The following is a 19,366-nucleotide window of genomic DNA, read 5'->3' on the forward strand; positions in this document are numbered from 1 at the left end:
AAAAAGAAAAGAAAAGAAAAAGAAATGTATTAATTCAGTACTATGGAAAGTAACAGTCCAGAAACAAAAGCAATCCATGCCCCTGCCCTTAAAGATTCAGGACAATTCAGGACAGAATTTACCATAGCGACATGTAAGGGAATGTTAACAGCCTGTATGGGAGAAAAACACCACGTCCTTGGCTACCTTTGAGAAAAAGAGATTGGAGTGTAGAATTGATAACGCAGGTGGCCGAACTGAAAACTTTGGCGACACTGCAGCTCTTGGCAAACCCACCAATCATATGCTGATGAGTAGAAAGTGACAGCCTCACTGACCAATGTATGTTTGACACACTGTTTGCAAAATGGATAAAAGGGGGCTTACCTTGTAATAAAGTGTGTTATTAAAGTTCTGTGTATATGTGTGTATTTGTGTCTGTTATTCTGTTTTGCTGTCTGGCTGAGAGCGACAGCGACATAGTGAAATAGGTTTCTTCAGTGATTGTGTGTGTGTTTTCGTAATGCATTCCAGGAGATGGATCCTGTGAAACTTAATTATTACAACACTTTTACAGTATTTCTAATGGAAAGTCACCATTTTGCTGTTAGCAGTGATACTGTATTGTTAAAGTTATTTATAAATTTCATTTTTACTTATTTTCAGTGCTAATTTGTTCCACTAAATGCTGCATTAATTATCCAGAAAAAACATGTGTTCATCTCCATTGACAATACAGGAGGTCTATAGCTATTAGCAGCTTAAGTAGGGCTGTTATTTTTGCCCTCTAGGCATAGCTAGCTTGGAAAAAAAGTTTTAAAAAATAAGCATATCTTTCTCTATTATGAGCTTGCATGACCCTTGTTGGATTACAATGACACAAAGATCTTATTTTGGATTAAACATGCTGAGGGATGGAAGCTTGATGGGGCCAATAGGGTGACGAAGAAGACTCCAAAGGCAGATCAGCTGCTGCAAGGYGGATTATGAGATTTCCCTCCACATGACATACAGGCTTTGGGAGGATGCCAGTCATTGATGTTCCTTACCTTCTGGGCTAGAATCCTTCCCACAACCACTGTGAACCTACATCACCTCCACATGGCCATGGTCTGCAAACAGAAGCTTGCAGGGAGGCTGAAGGAGCACCTCTCTCCTCACTCCACACTGATAAAAGCACAAAAAATGTAGATTATTTTGAGGTTTTATAGGAAGCAAACTGGAAATTCGCCATTCAAAAGTATAGCTAAGTGATGGAAATTAATTCAAAGAAGCTTTACTATGAAAAAAAAAACCCTCTGTCTGGTTTCAGGCTCACTTCAGAAAATATATACAGTTTTGATATCTTTGCACTAGAAATGTTGCTCTTTAACTTTAGCTTGCATGAATCAACACAGTCTTCAGCAGAGCTACACTGATTTACATGAGCTGCAGACATGACCCRTTGTATTTAATTTTAGGCATCCTGTTAGAAAGATATTCACATATTGGAGGAATATCTGAAGAAAGCTGCAAAAATGATTAGGTTTCTGGAGTGATTGATGTATGAGGACTGATTGCAAGTGCTAAATATGCATAGTTYGTCTAAGAAATGACTAAAGGGGGACATGGTAACAATCTATAAATACTTGAAGAGTCTAAATGTCAAGGAGGGAAAGGCATTTTCAGGGTACAGAAGAGATGCAGCAGGACAAAATTAGCAAAAGAAAAAAGTGAATGAATTTTAAAAGAGCCCCCAAAGGAAGACCTTAGAGATTGGAAAGGTGGTGTTTTTCCAAAAGAAAAGAAAATATGTATAAATRTAGATAGATACATTTACAAATGCATGTGGGATTCCCAATCGTTCTAAAGGTCCTTGAAATGGAAAATTTTAAGGCCAGTTTTCTGCAAGTGATCAGACCACATCTCTATTCACATTGAATAGCCTGGGCTATTTTTCTTTTAGGTTTAGACAATTGTGACACTACAAGGAGTCTCAAAGTTTGGGAAAAATGTGACTATGTCCGCTGTAAGTGCAATTGATTTAAATTTAGAACACAACTTTGAGCCAAGTAGTACCACTTTCCCTTTGATGAAAATAAGGAGAGACAAAAGATCTGCATTTTCCCTGGTTTTACTGTCTCTGGAGCCTTTGGTATGATTTAGGAAACAACAAAGGAAAAGATTGCTTCTGGACATGCCTTCCACACTCTTCTGTTCAACACATAATATTTTCAGAAATAAGTGTTGACTTTTGAAGCTGTCTGTATATAGCGCTGACATGATCATTACAGCTACAGATTTRTGTTTTACTATGAATTTCATTGAGACTCAATTTCAGGATTCCAAGTATGGAAAAAATCAAATACCTACAATATGCTGACAAGAAGAAAGGTGATTCAGAAAAGCGAGCCTGAAAGTAGCAGAATAAATTGATGTTCATCAAGAAGGATGTTCCCAATTCCAAATGTGAGTGAAGATGAAGAAAGGTTTGGGATTAAAAAGAGATGATGAAAGAACTGGACATAGGAAGCAACAGCTCCAAATTCAAAACCAGAATTCCTGAGACATTGTTTGTTTAAAGTTGTAAATGAAGAGCAAAAATTAAAAAAAAATATATCTAGAATTTAAAAATAAAGTAGACGTGGTTATTTGATTGCTTTTCATTATATCACAGATTTGAGAGATATTAAAACCAAAAGAAATCACAAAAAATGTTACACTTTTTTACTGCTGGCATAACACAGGTAAAAAAATATCATTCATCAATTTTTGTCAAGTAAAACTAAAGAGTATCTGATTTTCAGCCTAGACTTAAAGGCYCTAAATGATGGAGAATTCATATCATCCTTTGGTAATTCATTGTAGTGTATGGCACTCCTGTACGAAAATAAATGCTTCTTACTTCAGCCTTACCTGTTACTGATTTCATTTTCTAGCCACTGGTACTCTCTCTGAATAATTCCTACCATATTTATTTCTCAGAAATACATTTATGATCCCAACAAATACTATTTTCATMTTTGGTTGAAGTTTACCCACGGTTTTTCCTGGACACCACATTTCAGAGATTTGGTAAATACATCTTTAAATAAATAGTTTTCTTAAATTCATAATTTAATGTCTTGATATAGACTCACAGTTATTCACTGAGATAATATGAGTATCTATGTTCACCTGAGAGACATGGCATGCAAAATGGCATGCAAAGTATTTTGGAGAAGCTTAACATAGACTGAATTGTTCTGGCAGGAAAAAACCTCAGCTCACCACCACTCATCATTGCAAATTACACCTATGTAAACATCAACATCTGCTTCCTGTGCAAACAGAGTCTATCATCACAGAATATTATTATGAGTAGATGAGATGGTTTAATACTCATTACAGATATACGAGCTACAAGAAACTGCTTCATGCACGTGCAAATGAGTAGTAAATGTGTGAAACAAATKGTACCAGTTTCCACAGGCAACTACAGCTTTGAAACTTTAGCTCATCTAATGTGAAGAATTCCAGTAACACCAAAGACAGATTTAGCAGTAATAGGTGCTTAGTGAATATATGTTATAAAAACTCGAAAGGACCAGAACACAAGGGGAAACTAGCAKTTGTGCTTTAGAGTATCAACAAATTCCCAGGTTACTACTTTTCCATTTTGTAATAATTTGTGGTTTTTGTTTTTTTTTAATTGCAATCCAGTTATAAATACTAACATAGTGAGATGGTTCAAACCAAAAATCCCATCTTATGAAATTTCTGTGCACTTTTGCTGGATATTTAGACTTGCAACATGGGAAAGAATAGTGGCATTGCTGTATCTKCCAACTCTACACTTTTCCTGCATGCATAAATCCATCGAGGAGGAGGCAGAGAGAACAGAGAATAAGTSGGGCCTTTTTTTCACTTCTCACCCAGAGTACCCATTCTCAAAGCTAAGTCCCCATTCAAGGCAAGAACCAAAATCAGAAAAATATAACAATTCCTTTAATTTTCATCTWGTGAAATTCACTGAACTTTGCAGTTGTCCTTCAGATTTGGCTGTTTCTTCCTATATGGAGAAGTCTGGTTCTGAACTGTAGCCTTAGCTTGAATCAAGTGCTGCTTTTCAGATGTCTGTGATTGTCAAAATGTCTTCTGTTACCTATTCAAGTGACATTATAAGGGTACTAACRTGGTGTAACAGCAGAAGCTGGCATTTCATTGGCTTGCTTTTGCAAAAGGGGTTTCACTGGGTAATCCATGTAATGGACCTATAAAGAAGGTACAATTTGTAGTTTACAATTTGTAGTTCTGGTTTATACTCTTGGGAGCTTCTTAAATCCAGGTCTGTAGGATTCACAGTGGGGTCTGTAAAAATCAAATTGCAGTATTAGAGCAATATCTATTCAAGAACAAATCTAATCAGAAATTTTGTCCCATCATATCGTTAGWTAACATACAGACTTCTAAAATAGATTAAAAAAATTAGTGGTTATGCCTAGTCAAATCAGTACTTCACCTGGTCCAGTAGCCTGAGAGATATGGGTTAATAATAAAAACTTAGATAAATAAAATAAACATGGGGCAACCGTAATGGATGATTCTCAGATAAACTCCCAGTCTGTGAATTAGGTCATTCAAGACTCASAGGCACTTTTTTTAATAGGTCTTAATGGGATTTTATTTTCTGAATTTCTTTTATTACTATTTGAACTCGTCAATGCCTTTGGCATTGCTAGCACCATGTGGCAGTAGGTTGGACAASTTAATTATGAATACTGCACAAAATTAACTTATTTTGTTTGCTTGAAGCCTGCTACCTGATAATTTAATTTCATGTCTGTTAGTTTCTGTGCTGTGAGGAAAAGTGAATAGTTGTTTCCTATTCTCCTTTACAGTGTCARTCTTCACACTGCTTCTCTGGATTTTCCAAAGCTATAAGAAAGTACGTAATCCCATCTGTCCCAAGATGGGATAACCACTGGTTGACTTTCTCTTAAAGGAAAATATGYGCAAATCATGAATAAGTGCTTGTATTTAAACAGCAATTAACTATGTCCTTTATTGTTATCACTACACCTTACTCCAACAGAGAGCTGCTTAGGGTTATAATATAAAGGAGTAAAAGGAGTTGTTTTCTTTATCTTGCAATCTACTTTTTTGAGCAAGCTCTTGTAAGCATCATATCTTTAGATCATCTTCAATAATTGTGATTCTATAAGCAGCAGCTGCATTTTATTTAATATGCAATTTCTTATTTCTTTCTTTTTCTGCTCAGAACTGCATAAAATACATTCTATATATCATGCTAGTGCTTAGCAACCAACTTCAAGATACTAAAAYAGTATAGATTTCCTACYCCCTCACTCTTACYTGCTGCTCTCCACTATTACAACAATGCCATTGATTCATTATCAGTATCATCAACAGTGGCCAATTAAGGGACACTTCTAGGAGTTGATATCAACTCATACTAAACAAAACGCTTTCATTTCAGTCCTGACCTTCACTAYGTTTAGCAGCAATCAATTCTCAAAGTCTGAAGGCAAGTATAATAGCCTTATTTCATCGTGAGTGTTTCTCATTCATAGCATGTTAGAAAATGGTCTCCTGTATTTCAACCTAGCAGAAGGAAAATATATAATGTGAGGTGCTGGGATATTCAGGAACCTCTACAATTTCAATTTCTATAGTAAATACAGCGTACACCACTAATAGGGCTATTTTTCAGACATGAATTCTGTCTGAGCTCTATTATTATGTTAACTTTTCAGTAAGGGATTCCAGTGTATGGATAGCAGTGAGAATACATAGTTATCTGAAATTAGAGGAAGCTTTAGAATTTATTTGTTTTCTATCTTTTTAGCARTTTAAAATTCTAGAAAGTCCCCCAGTCACCTCAATATAATTTAATAATTCTATAAAAACTTCATTCAAACTTAGAAAGCCATAGTACAATTCGAAGGTATGCATTCCCAGACTCAAAGGATCTAAAGCATCATTCATTCTGCAGTGACTGAGCCTSGACTCACAGACACAAATACATACATACCAACAGCTTGGACAAAAAAAAACACAGCCTAAAGATACTCAGATGTTTCAGTCAAGTATTGGTATAGCAAATTCCAAAGCCAGAGACAATTCTTTGAGGAGRATAAGAGCTTCTTTTTACAATAGACCAATTTTTGCCAAAGTTGCTGGTTTCCTCTCTGTCTAGGTGATGCCTTGGAGTAAAAATGCGATATGTCTTTATCACTGAGAAAGCTCAAAGGTCAAAAGATCAGGCCATGGATACAGTCATATACAGATTCCAATGCTCATTGGGGCAAAACCTACTGAGTGCATGGATTTCACTCTGAAGTTGACACAATATGAACACAGTATATGCAATATTGTCTCAGCTTGTATAGTAACCTTAGGTGGGAAAAGATGTGAATTTTCTGCATGAACAGAATTTAATARCTTTGAAACCTTGTAAAATATTGAGGTTTTAGAATTTTTTATTGGAGAGTAAGGTTGCTGAAACATTATTGCCTCTGTTTTTGGTGACTGAGAAATTCTGTGAGCATAGGTTGCAGACCATAGGTAGTACTTAGAAGGAGTAAAACATCCATGTGCTATGAAGAGCCTTTATTCTCAAAATGGGACAAAATGGAAGATAATTTTCTGTGGAAGCAACTATCTAGAAGCTCTATCCATATAATGAARGATAATGTTTTGATAGTCCAAAAGCAGTTTCTGGTCAGTCATTCCTGTTTAAAATTAACCAAAGTTAGTTTTTTACCACAAAGATGTGAGCAGAGGAATCAGAAGTCTGCTGATTATTTCCGAGCCATTTAGCTCAGATCTAATGAATGTTAAATTAAAAACCTAAACTATTCCAACTTTTATAATGCACAACTTGTTAAGCACATGTGCAAATTCCAGAATAAATTGTTGACAAACAATATCAAGCTATCAACAAATTCAAGTGTCTTGTTTTCAGCTGAACACAAAAATTTATTTTTTTAATTGAAACTGACTTGGCAGCAGTCTGATCGCATATTCCTGTAACATACTTCGATACATCATTTTTAAAAATATGATTAAAGAGCATAAGGGGGATAGAAAACAGAAGAACACTATGCATTAAAACAGAATTTGATATATAGCTGCCTCTATACAGTATGCTTATAAGCAAAACAATCACACACATGTCCTCTTCAGCGCATTCATTACCATATGCTTGTTCCGCTTGGCTACCAGGAGACTGCTTGATGGGATTGAAACCAGGCACATGTTTAAGTGCTTTGCTGAACCAAAGCCTAGAAAAGTGAGCAGAAAAAGAGTCAGAACAAATTTTAGTCAAAAGACATATCCAATATTTTAAAAATCATTTGGCACGTCCTTCAAATCTGAGTAGTTAACATAARACGGACTTTAATAACAAACCAACTCTTTTGTAATTTGGTCCTAATTCTGCTAACCTCATACGGACCAAACTTTCAAAATAGAAATGGAATCTCTGTGAATATGAAAAAGCTGAAGTTTCTTCCTGTGTTTTCTTCTTCCAAGAAATGAACTGATTTGTGTTTATAGTGAATTGCACAAATGACTCACTCAGGGAGCATCTGTGCTAAGTACTGAGTGGGACAACATTTTATATCAAGTAAGATGACAGATTTTGCTCTTTTTTGTGTACAAATTTTGAACMGATTTCTTGTCTTCCCCCAAGCTGGGTATTTTTCTCGGACTTCAGATCAGCTTTGACCGAGCTCTCACTGAAGAAGAAGATAATGAGTCTCTCCCAAGAAAAAAGGAATAAGATGACAAAAGGTGAAGATTCTTATCAACTCTAATGTGTGTTCATGTCAGTGAAAAAAACTTCAGCTGTAATAACTTGCCCAACTTTCTTCCCTGACAAAGCACAGCCAACAACAGAGGCCACAGACAGATTTTGTAATCTGCATTCTCATGCATACACATGAAAACAACGACAAACCTTTTCGTTCTTTAGATCTGTCAGGGTTTTGTTTCACATCAGACAGTGGACACCATCACACGTTCAAGWGATATTCTTGTACGAGATCATCGTGTTAAGATTAGTAAACTCAATTGGCTTCCACCAGTGATCARCAATCTTTGCCAAAAGTCTGGGGTTTTTTCCAAAAATTCTTAATTAAATTATTCAAATTAGTATTCACAACAGASCAGTTCTGTAATGACAAAGAGCAGGCTCCATTTCAAAAGTCCATTTTTCACATGGAAAATATAGCTGGAACAGTTGGGCTAACTATATCTTCCTGCAAATATAAATGCTTAAAATATCTTTGCTCATAAATACTTTTTCAGAATATTTTCCAGCAAYGCAAAATTAAAATATGGGCTTTGGTGGAATTCAGAGCAAAATTSAACAACAAAGTCTGTTGCAAATGTTGGACACTGAAGGAATAAAGAAATATTAATTTTTCCAAGTTTTGCTGGCTACACCTTCCCAAGTTGAGTTTAGTTTAGCAAAGATTTAGATATTTGTTGTGCCTGGCTGTTATCTCCTTATTCCAGTATATTTCTAATGAATGYCAAAGTTCATCTCTTGTCTGTTGATGAAGAAAAAATTGGAAACTTTTATTTCAAAATATTGTACTAATATTTTACACCATGCTARGCCTTGTACTGCCAAATCTAAGAAGCAAATGGGGCAAAATTACTTCCCAATGTCCATTTTAACCAATTTTCCTATTAATTCAGTTTGATGAGCCAAAAAAGAAATTGATTTTTTTTCTGTATTGTYAGGTACAAATGCAGAATACCAAGGCAAACACATGTCTGGGGGCACTGTAGAGAGTTCTCTGACAAATTTTCATCACACAGGCTGAAATGAGATAAATTAAGCTGTTACCATGACAAAACCCAGGAGGTTTGGAAAGTCTGTGGGAGACAACTAGAAATGCAGAAGATGTATGAACAAACAAGTTTTCTAAATACTGATATAACACACTGGAGATCAGGATTTTAATAATATATGCATTTCTTTCTTGGATCCTTCCAATAATACAGCAGCAGAATTTCCCTGTCTAATCATAACTCACATAAAAATCAATCAGACAAATCCATAGTGCTTTTCTTTCTTCGTGTTCATAAAGTTTATAATATTAGCCACTAGCTGGTGGTTTATAAGCACAGGAACTGTGAAAGATATTCAAATACATATTGAGTGTGGTATAAATGCTCTTACCAGTTGTCAGTACTTCTTCTCTTTGCTTTGTTGATATGTCTAAAATATTTATTAATGCCATTTACACTGTTTGATTTTATAGTATTTAAGTATGAATCAACATCTCCACAACTTAAAAAAMCATCTCCATAACCTTTAAAAATGGCACAGTACCTAGTGTAAACTAATCAACAAGCAGCTACATGTGATTTTAGGAGATTTTTTTTCAGGATAACTTAGAGTTTCAATGATAAATTGACACGTCATATCCAGGACACAGAAAGGAAAATCCTGGCTTTGGATTCCATATATTTTAGTAAATAGGGTAATGCTTTGTCTGCTTCGTGGTCAAGACAATGTATGTGGGCATTACTAGTATACAATTCAGCAGTACATAGTACTAGCATGAGAAAGCATCCTAATTGGATAACAGATCTTCAAGTGAGAAACATCCTGAAGCTGTGAATTGCTCCAAATACAAATCATAGAATCATGGAATCATGGAATCAATTAGTTTGGAAAATACCTTTTAGTTCATCAAATCCAATGATTAACCCATTACTGTCAAGTCCACTACCAAACCACATCCCTAAGTACTACCTCTACATGTAATTTAAGTACCTCCAAGAAGGGATTCTCCACCATTTTCCCGGGCAGCCTGTTTCAGTGCGTGACAGTCTTCTTGAAGAAGAAATATTTCCATTTCCTGGCATCCAAACAAGTTCTAGGAAGGTGATTCTGCCACTGTGCTCTGCTCTGGTGAGACCCCACCTTGAGAATGGATGCAGTTCTTAGGTCTCCAGTATAGGAAGGACCCGTTGGAGCAAATCCAGAGGAGGGCCACCACATTGATGAGAGTTATGGAGCACCTATCATCTGAGGAAAGCCTGAGGAAACAGGGATTGTTCAGCCTAGAAAAGAGAAGACTTCAGGGTGGCCTTATTTGTGGCCTTATTTGTGGCCTTCATTGAGGGGCCCAAAATCAAACACAGGATTGGAGGTGTGGCCTCTCCAGTGCTGAGTACAGGGGGACGGTCCCTGTCCTGGTCCTGCTGGCCACACCATTGCTGATCCAGGCCAGGATGCCATTGGCCTTCTTGGCCGCCTGAGCACACACTGGATCATGTTCAGCTGCTGCTTACCAGCACCTCCAGGGCCTTTTCCCCCAAAGAGATTTCCAGCCCCTGCCCCCAGCCTGTAGCRCTGCCTGGGGTTGTTGTGACCTAAGTGCAGGACCTGGCACTTGACCTTGTTGAACCTTGTTGACACAATTGGCCCTGGCCCTGTGATCCAGCCTGCCCAGATCCCTCTGCAGAGCATTCCTCATGTGCATCAGATGGACATTCCTGCCCTGCCTGGTGTTATCTGAACACTTGSCAAGGATCCATTTGATCCAGGTCATCAGTAAAGGTATTAAAGAGGTCTGGACCCAAAACTGAGCCCTGGGGAATCCCAGTTGCGACCCAGCTGGATGTAAATCCATTTCCCACCACTCTCTGCTCGGTGGGATGCTCAGCCATCCAATCAGGTTTTCACCCAGCAAGCAGTGCACCTGTCCAAATCATGAGAAGTTTCTCCAGGAAAATGCTGTGGGAAAAGGCACCAAAGGCTTTACTAAACTCCAGATAGAAAACATCCACAGCATTTTCCCTCTTTACCAAGTGGTCAATTTGTCATCAAAGGAGATCAAGWTGTTTAAGCAGGACCTGCCTTTCACAAACCCATGGCTGGCCCTGATCACCTGGCTGTCCTGCACATGCCATGYTGGATCACTCGGGATGATCTGCTCCGTGATCTACCTCAATCCCAAGGTCAGGCTGACAGGTCTCTGTCTGCTGTGGGACATGGACAGGTGTGGCCCTCCTGGGAAAGGGGCCTTGCAGGAATGAGGAACCAGGGCTTGCCATATATCTGTATACTGGGAAAAAGGAATTTCCTCCAGAACAAGAGAGAAGCATATCTGGAATAGSTCTTAGCCCCTTTTGGAAGCTGTTACAGCAGGTTTAAATAGTCGTTTGAAATCTGGTAATTAGCATTCAGGTTCCACATCTCTCATCTGGGCAAGGGCTGCCGGCTCAGCTGTGTGCGTGGGGGCTGGCAAATCCCACCTCCAGCTGCACGGTGGCACAATTATCTTGTCCAGTACCTAGCTGTACATAAAGCTCAGGGACCTGGAAACAGCTTGTGCACATCTGAACCTGCTGCTCTTCACTCTGAATTCATTATGCACACCTTCACACGTCCTGGGCAGATCCATTCATCTCCTGTTTACCTRGCTTGCTTGCCCTGAAGCTTGTGCTGTTATAAACATTGGGATGTTGGTAAAATTTCATAAAAAAATTCTACATCCAGCAGCAAAGTGCTTTCAAATATTATTTTAAGGGTGCGGTTTATTACTGATTCACAAGAAAAAAATCCAGCGGTGAACTTTTCTTTTAAAATAGGAAAATTCAGTTTCTGCAAATAATTTTTCAAAAACAACCATTTTTTTTTTTTTTTAGGAAAAGCAAATTTTGTTCAGGTCAAGCAGAATGAGAAAATTTTGGTGTTCTTTCAAACTAATAGAAGCATTTTATTTTGTACTCTGCATTAAATTCAGTCTGAGCTTTGCTGCTGCAGGACCTCACAGGAGTTATAACTCAAGCACATCCCTTCCTCACTCTCTGCAGCAGAAATAGCTCTGTGAATGGATTACATCTCCCATGACATATCACTRCTTTTTCATGTTTGAAATCTCAATACATGATGAAAATCATATGACTGTATCTTGGAAAAGATAGTATGCAACAAAACTTTGCCAGGAAGAGGCATGTGTCACCAGAATGATATTCTAGGGCCTTCAAGATATCTATTAATCTCAGATCAAGATGCTCTAATTCTCAAATATCCAAGTATTTTACTAAAATAGCAAACATAAAGATTTAACCCTTCTTCTGAATTTTTCTGTATTATGATAATGTAAAAAAAAAAAATAATAAAAAAAAAACCTGTAAAATAAAAGGTGTCAAACTTGCTACCTCAATTGAAATAAAACCCCAAGGGTGAAAGGATTAACAATTTCCATAGGACAGCTATTTCAATATTTAAACACTCTGCTCAGAGACAAAAACTAGTTATAGCACTATCTATAAAACTTAACCTGTTAGCATTTTTTCAGTTGATTTTTCAGTAYCTATTTAACTCATGAGGCCTGGGAAATACCTTTCTAAATATAGATCAGCTACTCATTAGGAGGTAGATAATGAAAAGTATCTATTCAAAATATATAAAATATATATTCTATATATTTTCATATATAGAATTACTAAATTGGAAAACACTTCAAAAAAAACACATCATAACTTTTATATTGTGTGTGCATAGATACATGTATGTATATATATATGTATTTATACACACACACACACACACACACACATATATGTCTCTTCATATATACACCAATGTTTATATATCCAAATATTGGCCCAGGAAATTATGTTAGAAGCAGGTCTATTGAAATTCAAGATTAAATAGTGGTTCTCATTTGGAATTTGGCAGCTAATTTGTGACAGTGCTRGGCAATTTGCAATAGAAGACAACATCTGATTACCTGTTCTAAACTGCACTAATGMTGAATACTTTTATATGTTGATTCAGGAAATGCAAACTGATTTCATAACAGTGGTAAAAGAYGTATTTCTTAATATCTGGAAAATATTTGGCAGTGTGATATGATCCGTGTTTTCAAGGACAGATCTTAAACTACACTTTCAAAGACAGAGACATAAATCAATGGAGGACATTCTTGTAAACTAGATACAACAGGTTTTCTGTCGCATCCTTCTCTTCTAATTTTATATGCTTTCCAAGTATCAAATGGAAATGTTGATTTGAGTAAAGTTTTCTAAAGCATAACTTTCAAGGCAATGGAAAGAATAATAGCACACCTGACTGACTTTCTATTAACATATTGATGAAACTCTAAACCATCAGAAATTTTTCTTCAACAGACTTTTATTTAATGCAAATGTAGTTGTATTGCTATCAAACTATTYTTTCAGAATCCAGCTAATGAGCTGGTAAGGAAACGCTACACGCTTTTGATTTGTCATTTGTCATTATTTTGCTAATATTGAAAAATTTTATGTCATTCCAAGGAGTTCTGATCTTTGCTTGTGAGCATCAGACCTTCTGCCTATATATGTGGGCAGAAGTTGCTGCCCTTCAGTCTCTTCTCTTCAGATGAATTTGTCTGAAGATTTGAAATGTTCTCACTGAAGAGGATAAAAGGAAGTTTTATCACAGAATAGACTTGAACACAGTCAACACCTTTTTGTTCAAATTATCCTCCCCTTCTCCTGCCTTCCCCTAATCCTAATCCCCTCCTCTGTGATACCATCCCACATATGGGAAAGCTTATCCAGGGTACGCCTATAGCCAGGTATGTGACTCTAGATAATTCTTATCCTATCTTCACCTCCCTTCTGCAAAATCATCAGATCAAAAACCCCCACACTTTGTTTGTGAGCATCACCAAGTTAGGGAACTGTTTCTGGCATCACATTAGAAATTCAACTCAGCAGTAACACTAATAAAATAACACAGTAAAATATCCATCATTTGGCCAAAATCATAGTTTTAAAAACTGATTTACAGCCTTGTAACTGAAAATTATCATCTATCCCTGGGCTTGGGTATAAATATAGAAGACAGAGATGGGTATTTAAACATAGACTGCCTTCTATGTTCCTTTACAGAAATGTACAGATTCAAACTGAACAAGTTTTTGCCTCCACAAGAAATGTTTATGCCATTTATCTCGTCTGGATATGTAACTGCCTGATTACACTTAAAAGGTAAATATTAAGTCTTCTGCAGCAGCATGTTACACCGGCATAGTACTAGGATAATTCTCTGGTGAATCAGTGAATTTGTCTATAAATTGTCTCCAAAATAAATTATCTCCAAAATTACTTGTTCTTGTATTACTGCAGCTGTAAAATGGAAGTCTAAATAAGGTCATCACAGCTAGTGAGTTTCTACTGTATACATACAAAATCTCTTTGACTTTGATTTCACAAGTGTGTATCTTTTCTTTTCCAGTGACCAAAATATTGCCATCTATTCAAAACCTTTATTTTGTGAGTTGGTTTAATGAAGATGGGGTGGGATTTTTTTGGGGTATTTTGGTTTTTACTTTGTTTTCTTGGGATATTTTTAATAAAAAGGTTTCTGATACAGTTCAAATTTTGAAATGACGTAAGTAACCTTTACTTGGGGAAACATTTAGATATCAAACACCTTGCAAATTAATTTAGCAATCATTTACCAGCCAGATCCACCAATCCAATAGGATCAAACAAAATATGTTTTAGTGCTTGTAAATATTTCTTTATCAGAATAATTTTGTTGCCATATTTGTGCGTATAGATGAGTAATTAAACAATTTCAAAATTTTTTTCATTGTGATTGTAGAAGTATCATAATTTTGGCTATTGAGTCTTGCAGACTTTAATTGTATTCTCTGGGAGATATGAGAATTCTCCTTGTGTAATTTCAGAAAAAAAATACTACAAAATAGTCACAAGCTAATAGTACTTTCTCTCTGCTTCTTTCCTTAACATTTCTTGTTACACAATGCAGTCATTTCACCCTAGGTCAGTCTGCTCATTATCAAAACTTGGAGAGAGTATAAAAGTCAGAAAGCATAACATGATCTTGTCCTGGGAGTGTGTGAAGAGATTCAAATCAGAAAGTTCCTAATTCTCATGTCTGTCTTATCTCCAGTGAAARTAGAGAAGAGGTACCCTGCTGTTTCACTCTAATGCCGTTTGGATCTCTGCAGTTTTACACGAGGGTGAGGGCACTGTTGTCTTAAACTGAAGACAGTATTATCTAATGTAGGAAATAAACAGCCCAGAAAACTCTCTTTTATTTTCCCTGTGAATGTACATGACCTGAAGTTCATTGAGGCCAGGTCTTCATTTCTGGCTGTGGTCAGAACAAATGCATCACAGGAAGCTATAAAAATCCTGCRGCAGTGCTATAGATAATAATGTGGATAACACAGGTTATCATGGATATACACGACTGATTTGAAAGTGTTTTCAGTGTCTCTTGGTTTTTGTCCATTGGCTTTTATTTGCAGAAAAATAATAGCAGCTCATACTGCAGATAGGTTTAATGCAACTGGCAATTAATTAGGAGACATTATCTATGCTTATTTATTTTTAAGCTTTATAAATTCCATAATATTAAATTTTAATTTATTACACTCCAGTAATTATTATGTGTATCCCATTAATCATCAGGAAYATGCATATTGCAATACAAAACATAATATGAGACACATTGCTCTATATTGGTAAAGACAAAGCTTCCTGGAAGGGCAGAAGAGGATATAACATGTCCAGAGGGAGATTTGGCTTTGCCTAAAGAAATGCAAACCAGGTTTTTGCAGCCCTAATCAGAGTTATTCTATTTTACTTTGAGACAATACATCAACTTTGCATTCATGCAAACTACAAAAAATGCAGTCCATGAGATCTTTACAAACAAATTATGACTGTTGGTACCATTTCAGACTGATGAAGGTTTTTTTTTTGTTGTTGTTGTTAATGACATTTTAATTATTTAGAAAAGACACTGAAAACATCAAAGCAATAAAAAAAACTAGGAACTCAAAATTTCTCTGGAGATTTAACCAGAAAGGTTTTTCCTTCTCAAAGTTAAATAGCARGTTCATTTTTAAGCAAAGATAATAGCTGACTATCTGTAAAAACATTTTATACATACAGATGAATACATGCAACATCTTTGTGAAATGAGAAAATACTGCAGCCTTTACGGACTGGTGGACTCACTAAAATTGAAATGGTAATGATTTGCCCAGAATTGCAGAGGTAAATCAGTCTGAGAGAATGCTGGAGCATTTGACTTTAATTCTCATGCTTTGATGAAATGCACTGCCTTTTCTCTCTCACTGTTTCATTTCTCAAATGGCAAATACAGGGGAGTATATATTTGCAGTATGGATCAGATAACAATGCAATAGGGGCTGGAAAGCTCTATGAATATCAGCTTGTTCATACCCGAATTGCATTCCTTGAATGCTTAGATGTTACTGCCCTTTCCTGCTCCTTGTTGATTCTTGTAAACAAATGGAGCTTTGGAATGCCTACCACCTTCCACAATTACTTCAGCATGTGCCACCTTCTGATTTCCTCAATTATTTTAACCTWAATTTTGCTCAGTATTTTTTCATCTCATAATAAATCTGGACATTGTGTTTAGACACCATCTCAGTCATTCATGAAAAGATACCAGATTATTTGCTTGGGGTAGGTGATGATCTCCTTTTTATTTCTATAACCACAGCTATCCATACTGCTCATTCCCACCACACTTGGCTTCCATTTTAGTTGTTCATTATAAGAAAATTATAGCATTTCATTGTCAGAGAGGAATGATGGCACAAAATTAGGCAGATGTGAAAAATACCTGTCTTGAAAGCATTGCCTGATAAAGCACAAGTTTCCCTGGTACGAGYATCAAATCCTACAATCTCATTTTCCCTGATTCATATTTTCTACATAAATGCTTTATGGTATTATAAATGACATAATACCATGTCTGACTTGGTGTTAATATGTATTGAGAAGSAGAGGCTTTTAAGAATTGTGCTATGAGCCTAGATCTATTTCTGTAAAACAAAATGTTAAAAAAAAAATTCTGACATGCTAACAACAAGAGGAAGCCTGAATGTTGCTAGCAGTGAGCTTCAAAGCATTCAGAAGAAATAATCACAACTTTGTACTCACTTTATTCCTTTCAATGCCTACATAACAGACACCCAYGTTTACAAGGACCTTCTCTATCTAGGATAGAGACAGAGATGGATAATTTTTAAATCCTTTTCAAAATCATATGATAATCTTTTCCTCTAAATTCTAAAATTGCATCAGACAAAAGGATGAATTTGAAGAGGTTTGTAACACATTCAAGCATCCATGCAGTATTGAATTAAAAAGGAGTGAAAGCAAACACTAACAATATTGAGACATTCCACACTCRAAGCAACTGACACTTTCTCTCATTTTAATCACTGTAAATAAGAATTTGGAATCAGTAAATTTATATTGATGCAAAAATCACACAGTGTAAAAAGAAGAAGCACCACTCAAGAGCTCTATTCCTGCTTTCTGCAGCAGCATAGCCAGTCTTCACTCTGCAGCACTATGTATTAAACAACTCAGGTCTTTTTCTCTCAAGCATAAAAGTGCACGTTTCATTGAGCAGCCTCACCTGAGGCACTAGCAACCTGGAGCCCTAAATTCAGAAGATAAGAGCATTTTTTAACCATAGAAGACCTATGTGCAAGCTCCATAAATGACCATACATTATCTGCATCATATATATGCCCAACCTATCCTGGCAAGGCATATGCACAGAAAGAGTGTGTTTAAAATGTCATATTTTTTTAATTACTTAGGTACCTTAATTCTCCCATTCTAACCTTGTGTCATTGCTCTGCACAGGAAAACAGGACTGCTCARCCAYGGGGTCATTCAACRTCACTGAACCATGAATGTCCTGCARCAGGAAGAAATTATGAGAAGATATCCATCAGAACACTGCTCAGGCGCTGAACAARAATGGTCCATGCAAATGTTTTATAGCTGTTCCTAAAAAGTAAGGGTGGTTTATCTAAASTGAAGTTACTCATAGCAGCATTGTGGTTTCAGGTAGTTTTTCCAAAAGTTGTTGGCAACCACACTGTAATATTCATGCTACATTCTTTTTCAGTACTTTTGAATTGTTTTTACTTAGAAATGCATTCTCATCCTGTTRAGAACAAAACCACAGTAAAAATAAAAAGTTAAAAATCAAGGCCAAGGTTTAAAATATGTCCCYTCATGGAAATCTCTGGTGCATTATTGCTTCCAGAGAGACTGTGAGARGAAAAATATGAAATCCCAAAAATATTATGGAATGAGAAAAATACTAGACTTTGCCTAATACCCTTAGCAGCTGTTAATTTTCTTGCCTTGTTCTATATTGAAAATGGAGACATTCAGATCTCTAAACATTGGTGGTTTTGTACATGGGGCATCCACATAGTGTTAGAAATTACGCCCCAAAACCACTAAAGGCCCATTAATTTTTCATGATGAGGTTAAGTGGTTAAGCTGCACAAGCATTGCTGTCTTGTAACACTGCCCTAGGGTATTGTCCAGCCAGCAGTGGCTGAATATGAGCCAGCACTGTGCCCATGTAGCAATCTGAGCTTGTATCAGCAATGGTGTGGCCAGCAGGACCAGGGCAGKGACCRTCCCCCTGTACTCAGCACTGGAGAGGCCACACCTCRAATCCTGTGYTCAGTTCTGGGCCCCTCAGTGCTGGAAAGACATTGAGGGGCTGGARCGTGTCCAGAGAAGGGCAGYGGRGCTGGGGAAGGGTCTGGAGCACAAGTGCTGTGAGGAGCAGCTGAGGGAGCTGGGGGTGTTTAGTCTGGAGGAAAGGAGGCTCAGGGGAGACATTGTCACTCTCTRCAACAACTAAAGGAAGGTGCAGCCAGGTGGGGTCGGACTCTTCTCAAAGGTAACAAGTGACAGAACAAGAGGAAAYAGTCTGAAGTTTCACCTGAGCAGGTTTAGTTTGGATGTCAGGAAAAATTTCATCWTSGAAAGAGTTGTGAAGCATCGGAACAGGCTGTCCAGAGGGGTTGGTTTTGTCACCAGCCCTGGAGGTATTTCAAAGATGTGTAGATGGGGTGCTTTRAGCATATGGTTTAATGTTGACTTGGCAGTGTTGGGTTGACAGCTGGACTCAAACCTAAACTTTCCTAACCTAAATAATTTAGTGACTATATGAAGTTGAACACTTTCTTCCTATGTAAAGAAGTGACTGAAAATTCCATGCTTTAATCTGAGCAAGGGACATTTCCTCTTTTTAATTTTGTGGCATTTAATATTGGCATACACAAATGGACAACTGTTTAAACCTTCTTGTTACTGAGTGAATTTGTCTAAAATCCATAAATATACATATATATACAGTCTGATCCTGCACTATTCTGAATGAATTCTGTCTTTTTAAGTATTTAGAAATAAACAGCTTTATAGAAAAGGAAAATATTTTAAAACAACACTAAGAAGATCTGTCATCTGCCCCAGAGAGCTTGTGACCTCTTTTCACTAATGTTGGTGCTAAAGGGAATCAATGTTAACAGCATGAATGGAACACAGATCT

Source organism: Malurus melanocephalus, unplaced genomic scaffold (assembly GCF_030028575.1).
Source record: "Malurus melanocephalus ecotype Western Australia unplaced genomic scaffold, MMel_1.1 scaffold_172, whole genome shotgun sequence".
Lineage (NCBI taxonomy): Eukaryota > Metazoa > Chordata > Aves > Passeriformes > Maluridae > Malurus > Malurus melanocephalus.